The sequence below is a fragment of the Crassostrea angulata genome, unplaced genomic scaffold, assembly GCF_025612915.1.
Source record: "Crassostrea angulata isolate pt1a10 unplaced genomic scaffold, ASM2561291v2 HiC_scaffold_100, whole genome shotgun sequence".
In the NCBI taxonomy this organism is placed as follows: domain Eukaryota; kingdom Metazoa; phylum Mollusca; class Bivalvia; order Ostreida; family Ostreidae; genus Magallana; species Magallana angulata.
Window position 1 is genome coordinate 15,186 of NW_026441655.1, and position 9,483 is coordinate 24,668.

Consider the following 9,483-nt stretch of genomic DNA (forward strand, 5'->3'; position numbering starts at 1 on the left):
GCATATTTTCTCGCTTTTAGCTATGTCTACTGAATATGGGCGGTGTATATACCCCCTCTGATTCGCACGATCATTCGTACCATGGAACGCATAATCGCACGTCAAATCACATTGGCGCACGTTCAATCGTCCGATCACCTAGTCTCTCACGCGTTCCTATCGTATTATCTTTCAACAGTTGCTTTCATTGCACAACAGTCGCAAGATATATCGCAAGATTCAATGCATTTACATCGCACAACGCTCGCTTAGATCTGGCGAAATTCGTACGAATACTTTTTTCATATGCGATTATTTCGGCAACAGTTGACGATTCATATCTAATTTTTTCGGTCGCACGAATATTTGGTCGCTTCTGCTCGTGCGCCAATTGTGAAAGGGGCTTAAGAGGCGATGCCCTCGGAAAATTTGATTTTTCTTGAAGAATGTTTGAGAGCGTATTGCTCTACAATAAGTATGCCAAAGGTACTAATTTTAATGGTTATGATACATACAGCGCAACCCCCTACCCCTCTCCCAAGAGAGAGAGAGAGAGAGAGATAGAGAGAGGGGGTGTGTGTGTCCGGTCCCTGTTTGTTGGTGTGTAATTTCCTACTTTTAAATTTAATGGTTTGACTGTTTGCAATATCTACATAAAGATTTTAACTGTTTATTTTTTCTCTTTATTCCTTTTTATTTAGTTCAAAATGTCCTATTGTTCCTACTCATATACTTACCTGCCTACTGTACATGCATGCACAATTAGCTTATAAATGGATCGATATGACAGTAAAGTAAGGCTCTTGTTAGTATATGTTGATATAATCTCTATATTAAAAAAATAAAAACAATCATATGTTAATGAGGCAGGTATCGCAGTTTATACTGAAATAGCTAGTACACGCATTACAGATGTTTGATCCACCTCTAAATGTATCGCGGGAAATGTAGCGCAAGAGCACTGTGACGTTATCCATTACTTTGTTTGTCTCGACTCAATACGAAGGTATGGAAGCATGTAACAAATCTTGTAACAAGTCTCGCCAAAGCATATGTGGTATTAAAAAACTTCTATGACGTCACCCATTGTATTTTGTCAACGTTTATTTTCACTATTCAATCAACAGTGGTTGGATATATAAATATCCAACTGATGGGCAGTTGGATATTTTTAATATCCAACCGCCCGTCAGTTGGATATTTAAATATCCAACAGTGCATAAAAAAACCAAAAATGACAAAATGTTAAAACATGTATTTCCAACTTAAATCCAAATTTATAGAATCTTGTCATCCGTAAATGTATATCCGATAAGCCACAATTGAAATTTCAGCAGAAATATATCCTTTTCTTAATTTTGATTGATTTGGGATCACATATAAATCAATTCCATAAACACTTTTAGACTTCCTCTTTGAACCTTAAACCATATCACTCCTTTTCTTAAGTTTTAACAATATAGGGAATATTGTTGCACTTTTACTTCATAAGACTCCTATAAAATTTTTAACAAATCATCGTCTGTTAATTTTCGTCAAATTTCTGATTTGTCCTTTCTCCTTGCAAGTCTAAAATATCATTCAAACGGTATTCGTGTCTTTCCAGGTAGTGTAGACCTCTAGATCTATACTGGCGTGCGACCAGTTCTCGCCGAGTACAATTTCTCGCCAGTACATTGTGACGTCATTTTATCAACACATAAAATTATATACGAAAAATGACGTCACAATGTACTGGCGAGAAATGGTACTCGGCGAGAACTGGTCGCACGCCAGTATACATTGAATTTACTTTGCGTTAAAAAAATACATCATCTACATTTAAGTCTGCTCAGTACAGCTGAATGGTTTACTATAACATGCGCATCTGTTCACTCGTCCATGAATAAAAGGTGTGTTTGGTTAGGCTATTGTGTATGGTACTATTGGAATCTCAAATGAGCTTGACGCTTTTGTATTACAGCACAGTTGGGTATATGAATGGGTCAATGCTTCTTGGAGGTTCAATGGGGAAAATTTTTTTAAGTAAGATAAATAACTCGATAGTATTGGATAGTTTAGAGAATGTTTTCTCTAAACTATTCAACACTATCGAGTTATTTATCCATTACCTCTAAACGTGTCTTCAAACCTTAAGACACCGTAAATTACGAGTTAAAAGTCAGCCATTTTTGGCATAGCACCACGAGTGAAAACATTAGAGAGCATTATGGGACGTAGACAACAAAATTTGTTTGATGAACTGTACGTTTAGCTCGTTCTTTTTCCCGCGCTCACTGGTTCTTAGAGCTCGCTTCGCTCTCATTAAATATTGTCATAATAAATCATATCAGGTATTTTGATTAAGATTTTAAGCATTGATGTTAATGTTGAGCGGTAATTTGCTTCGGATTTTAATGGATTGAGTTGTAGACACTTTTTTTTTCAATAAATCCCCTTGTGCTAAATTCTTGAAATTAAATAAATTAAACCATGCGATGAAAATACTTGAACCATTATCTTTTAATTGCTTTTATACATTCGATATGCCACGAGGAAAACCCAAAGCCAACAAGGATAAAGGAGTCACTGGCGCCGGCGGAGGTCCGTCAAGCGGCGGCCTTGACTCAAGGACGAGAAAGAGAAGAGCGGAGAGTCAACTAAATTCCCAACAGCCTACCTTCAATGCCATACAGGTCACACAAGTGCCTCTGACTGTTGTCGAGGAGCACCAGCAGGCAGCGACCAACACAGGGATTGGAAACCCGACAACTAGTGCAAGCACATGGCAAGGTACGCCCGAAATGCCCCAGTTGTTGGGAAGCACTATGCAAATAGCACAAGCCAACTATCATGATTTTTGCGGGATTGTCCGATTTTACGCCGTCAAAAATACAAATCCCGATATCCCGATCGGGATTGCCAAAATACCCCGAAATCCCGATTCTCAAAAAATCGAACCCGTTTTACGACAATAAGTCCCGATTTCCATCTAAAATATTAAATCCTGCGCTGCTTGTCTACATGTACGCTAGCCAATCAAAAAATCAGGATTATGACCGCCATTGCTGTTTACCTGTATTGCGTGTGTGTATATCAGGATGTGTGAATTGGTGTAATTACCTGTAGGCTACATGTGTCTGGGTGTTTGAAAACCTAATGAGGAGCATGTTTTAATAGTAATTGATCGTGAAGTATCGGAATGGATAGCAAAATGCCACACTTTTTACACAAACTTCGATAAGTATGGAGGTTAATTACACCACCAGAGAAAACGAAACTTTTATCCCGATATCTCGGCAAGTGGGAGGCAGATTCCCGATTTTCGGGATGGCTATTGGGATCGTAAATGGATGACAACCATGTATATTGCCGCACAGTAGGTATGTTTAACTTATATAAAGTACAATTGTATATATTTATTGACGATATGGTAGGAGGTCGTAACATTGACAAGGTATATTCTATTATATACACATGATTGACAGCCAATACATTATCTACAAGAAGAGTAAGTTCAACTTTATGAGTAACCAAAACAAATTTTTCTAGGGATTTTAGGGTAGACCATGGTGGAATGAATGATGTTACAAAGCACACGAAAACAGTCATCCATCAAGCCAGCATCAAATCCCAGAAATCAACACCTGCTGCTTCCAACTTCTTTGTGAAATCAAAATTAGAGCAAGATAAAGGTAACTAAAGGACTATATATGGTTTGAGCCTAAAATGGCCCCCTTAAATGAACATTGTCGTTTTACTGTAATTCTTTGTTTTATTTGTACAAATATACATATGAAGTTTTTTCATAATTTTCATTTTGATTTTAGTGCCCACAGTTTAAAAAATATGACATCAAAATTGTTCAAGTGTTACCTTCAGTTTGTACTAACCGGTAAGAGTCTCATCTTTTTCAAACTGCATATATGTTAGCATTTTTTGGTTTTTTAAGAGTTGGGGAATTAGCAATTTCCAAAGGCAATAGTCCAGCCACTATTATTAATTTATCGGACATCAATTTTTCCCTAGATAATTCCAACATGTTTTTTAACCATCAGACAATCAAAGAACGACCAATATGGCAGAGGGGTAACTATTTGCATTAAAAAAATCTTCCAGTTTTCATTGTCCAATAAATTATATGTTGGCCTTTTTGTCCATGAGGCCTCGAATTAACGGTCCAGTATTCTGTCATTCTGATGGTAGCCCACTCACTAGATTTCAGATCTCAGCATTGTTAAATAAAGCCACTAATGCTCTAGGACTGCATGACCATCGATACAAAGCACATTCTTTTCGGATAGGGGCTGCCACCGCTGCTATCAGCAAGGTTGCCATTCAGATTCTGTTAGAGAGGCAGGGAGATGGAAATCACAAATTTGCCCACATGTCACCCTTGTTATTCATTGTGGGTGGAATGATTTAGGTGACCCTGACTGGCCCTTCGCTGAATTGATAGAACATATGTCCGGGAACATAACCAGCCTAGCTGAGCTCCTACCAAAGACTAAGTTAGTTTGGTCTCAAATATTAAGTCTTATAGATATTCTTCAGACCTTGAAGCTATGGAGAGTGTAGTATTCCGGAATTGTCTTTGTCTTATCATGTTGGTTTTGTCTGTTATGTGTCATTGTATGTTTTCCGCCCTAATAAACTACATGTGTTTTGTGTGACTGATTTCTGACTAACTTTTTGGACAGAACAGTGGCGACGAGGATTAAAGTGTCAAGATGACAGCAAATTTCGGGAAAATAGATTCTTTCGAGGAGGGCAAAGAGACATGGGAACATTACTGTGAGCGTCTGGGACATTATTTCATAGCAAATGGAATCGGTGACACCGAAGAGGCGGATAAAAAAAAGAGGCGGTCTATTTTGCTCAGTGTGTGCGGCAGTAGAATATATAAGCTGATGAGTGACCTATTAGCACCAAATAAACCAGGTACGAAAACTTTTGATGAACTTGTAAAATAAGTGCAAGATCATTATGCACCGAAACCCTCGGAAATAGTCCAAAGATTCAAATTCCATAATCGTTTTCGCAGACCAGGAGAGTCTTTGGCCTCGTTTGTGGCCGAATTACGTCATTTAACGGAACATTGCAATTTTGGTGCGGCTATTGAAGTGATGATTAGGGACCGTCTGGTTTGCGGGATCATGGACGATAAGATACAGAGACGCCTGTTAGCGGAGAAGGATTTGACTTTAAAGAAAGCATATGAAACTGCAATATCAATGGAAACTGCAGAAAAGGGAGTACTTGATCTACAGAGTGGAACTCCACATGCTGAAACTGTAAACAAAGTGAGTGATGGTGAAAAACCACAAAAAGACAAAAGTAGCATAAAGTGTTATTATTGTCACTTGTTTGGACACTTTGCCGCAGAGTGTAGGAAAAAGAAGGCCAACCAAGTCGCTAATCGGGGAAAAGGAAGAGGAAACTCGAGAGGCAATTTTTGGAGTAACAAACCAAGGGATCAGTTCAGAAGAGAAAATGTGCACAATGTATGTGATACACCTGATGAAGAAGAAGACCCCACTGAGTATACCTTGTATCATATGATGGAGCCGGGCAAGCAGCCACCGTATCGTGTGTTTTTAGCATTGAATGGAGTAGATCAGTCTATGGAGTTGGATACGGGAGCAAGTAAGACCGTGATTAGTGAAGAAGTATACAAGACTTTATGTAAATCTGACTCTCAGTTGAACTTAGAACCTTCATGCACAAAATTGCGTACTTACACTGGGGAACTTATTCCCATCCTAGGAACAGTACAGTTGATTGTGAATTACAAAGATAAACAGTATGATCTGAAAGCAGAAGTGGTAAAAGGGAAGACACCGTGTTTACTTGGCCGTGATTGGCTTGATGTCATTAAACTGTGCTGGGATGAAGTATTTCAGATTAAAACAGAAGTACAGTCTGATGTGGAACAGATTCTGAAAAAATATGAAGTTGTGTTCAAGAAAGAATTGGGGACAGTCCAAGGAGTGAAAGCAAAAATATATGTTGACTCTCAGGAAAAACCGAGATACTTTAAAAGTCGTTCACCACCTTTTGCCTTGAAAGAGAAAATTGAACATGAGTTGGACAGATTAGTTCGTGAAGGAACTGTTACACCTGTAGAATTTTCAGAGTGGGCAACGCCTATCGTACCAATAGTAAAGAGCGACAAGACCGTACGTATTTGCGGTGATTATAAAGTCACAGTGAATAGAGTTTCGAAGCTGGACAACTATCCTATTCCAAAAACGGAGGATCTATTTGCAATATTAGGGGGTGACGAGCATTTTTCCAAACTCGACCGGAGTCAAGCCTATCAGCAGTTAGAGTTAGATGAGGAATCCAAGAAATACACCACTATCAACACACATAAGGGGCTTTTTCAGTATAATCGTCTACCTTTCGGAATCTCATCTGCTCCTGGCATATTTCAGAGAACTATTGAAAACCTGCTCCAGGGCATATCCAGTGTTATTGTTCGATTAGATGATATACTTGTGACTGGAAAAACCCGTGGTGAACATTTACAAAATCTTGCGGAAGTGTTAAAGAAGTTGGAAGCAGCGGGAGTTCGACTGAAAAGAGAGAAGTGTGTTTTCTTGGCAGATGAAGTTACATACCTTGGACATCGCATAAATAAGCATGGAAGACAACCAACTGAAGACAAGGTGCAAGCGATCAAGAACTTACCTGAACCAAATAACGTTAAAGAATTACAGGCTTTTCTTGGAATGCTTAACTACTATGGTTGCTACTTACCAAATCTGTCAACTGTATTAGCACCATTACATGAACTCTTAGGAAAAGATGTTGCATGGTCTTGGGGTCCTAAACAGTCAAACGCAATGCAGGAGTCAAAAAACCTTTTGAGATCTTCATCTATACTAGTTCATTTTGATTCAGCCAAGAAGCTTGTCATGTCCTGTGATGCCTCGCCAACTGGGTTGGGTGTTGTGTTGTCACACATTACAGAAGAAGGAGAGAAGCCAATCGCTTATGTGTCACGAACCCTGGCACCAGCAGAAAAGAACTACTCTCAGTTGGAAAAGGAGGGACTTGCAATTATATTCGGAGTGAAAAAACTTCATCAGTACCTGTATGGTCATCATTTTGTTATCTATACTGACCACAAACCATTATTGGGCCTGTTTAAACCTGACCGAGCCATTCCAACCATGGCTGCCGCTCGAATTCAGAGATGGGCTCTGATCCTGGCCGGATACGAGTATGAAATATTGTACAAGGAGGGTAAGAAGAATGGTAATGCAGATTGTTTGAGTCGTCTTCCACTCAAGGAGAGTGTGGATGTACCTGTACCGGGGGAGACTATTTTACTCATTGAACACTTAAACAGTACACCAGTACATGCTGAAGAAATTGAAGAATGGACACAGTTGGACCCACTCCTGCGTCAAGTAACCTTTTGTATAAAGAATGGATGGAAAGAGAAAAATAAGGATGAGGAACTTCGTCCTTATTTTAGCAGGCGAAACGAACTAAGTGCTCATGAAGGGTGTATTCTATGGGGAAGTCGTGTGGTGATCCCAGAACCAGGAAGAGAAAAATTGGATTGGATTTGTTGCATGAAGGACATCCTGGAATAGTCAGGATGAAAAACCTGGCAAGGAGCTACTTGTGGTGGCCAGGAATTGATGAAGCTATTGAGACCAAAGTACGAGGATGTGAAGATTGCCAGGCACAAAGCGCCATGCCGGCAGTGGCACCCTTGCATCCCTGGGAATGGCCAGATCGCCCCTGGTCTAGAGTACATGCAGATTATGCAGGACCTTTTATGGGATCCATGTTTTTGATCCTAATTGACGCTTATAGCAAGTGGATTGAGGTCTATAAGTCATCTACTTCTACATCTGAAGTGACCATCGAAAAATTCAGACAGGCATTTGCAACACATGGAATCCCTGATGTACTTGTTACGGACAATGGGACCTGTTTTACAAGTCATGAATTTTCCTGTTTTACATCGGAGAATGGTATTCTACATGTGAAGACCTCACCATACCACCCCGCATCCAATGGGTTGGCTGAGCGGGCTGTTCGAATTTTTAAGGAAGGGATGAAGAAGATGGATAAAGGCCCTGGATCATTGATGACCAAGTTGCAAAGGTTTTTGTTAAACTACCGAACAACTCCACATACTACGACTGGTGTAACTCCAGCAGAACTCCTCATGAATAGGAAATTACGAACAAAGCTAGACTTCGTCAAACCTGAAATTCGAGAACGAGTAGAAAATCGACAGAAGAAATTCAAGCACTACCATGATGCACATGCAAAAGGACGAACCTTTATGGAAGGAGATGCCGTTATTGTGAAAAGTTTTCCAAGTGGACAGTGGAAATGTGGGGAAATAACACAAAAGACAGGACCAGTATCATACAGAGTCGCACTACCAGACGGAGGAATCGCACGCAGACATGTCGATCATATCAAGCAGCGACATTTTAAACCATCTATGGAACTGGACAATCCTGATGGAAGCGACTATACTCATACCCCAGTAACCATAGAAGAGAGTCCTACATCCAAAGCATCCGACTGCGAGGCCGTGTCCGATACGACTTTACCATTATCCAATACATGTACTTCAACATCGTCCAGCGCTCCAAGCATAACCAGTCCACGCAGATCATCTCGTTCTGTTAAAAAACCAGCCTATCTGGACGACTACGTAACTCCATAAATAAACTGTTGAAATGGAAGGGACAGATTTGTGCCTTTATGTTGTGTGTACCCACCTTTTGAACTGTTGAAATGGAAGGGACAGATTTGTGCCTTTATGTTGTGTGTACCCACCTTTTGAACTGTTAAAGTTAACGATATAATAACTATAATTTTGAAGATATTGCATATACTGATATATATGTAAGTAGTTTTAATATGTTTTATTTACAGTTGATGATCTAGTCAAAATCAGTATGAAATTAACTTAAAGGGGGAGGAATGTAGTATTCCGGAATTGTCTTTGTCTTATCATGTTGGTTTTGTCTGTTATGTGTCATTGTATGTTTTCCGCCCTAATAAACTACATGTGTTTTGTGTGACTGATTTCTGACTAACTTTTTGGACAGAACAGAGAGGAATCGTAACCGCTTCAATAGGGCAACAGCATGTCAAATATAGGAGTTAGGGGGCATATATTAAGCACCCAGATAATTTTAGGAACATCAACCAGTTTTTCGGCAATGACAATGTGCATCTCAATCCTTTGGGTAACAACAAATTCTTGAGTGACATTCAGGAGGGCCTTAATTATTTCCGAAAAGCGCTTGGGACAGTATTTCCAGACAAACGCCAATAAAGGGTTATTTCACATACAAACAATGCAACTTAATACTAAAAAGGGGATCCCTAAGCATTATAATCATAAATTTACTAAATGGGTTTTTGGTCGTGGGTCAGTTGAATTGGGCTCCCCTTGTGGGGTGACCTTAAACCTTCAGTTGAAGGTCATGTGGCATGTGCGCCCGTCCATTAAGTGATGTGACAAGTTTGTGGAAATAA

General features: G+C 39.6%; 1 pseudogene; it reads left to right on the forward strand.

Moving 5' to 3' along the window:
- The first annotated feature begins 4,688 nt into the window (after window positions 1-4,688).
- Window positions 4,689-8,539, forward strand: LOC128169128 (uncharacterized protein K02A2.6-like; annotated as a pseudogene).
- Window positions 8,540-9,483: the final 944 nt, after the last annotated feature.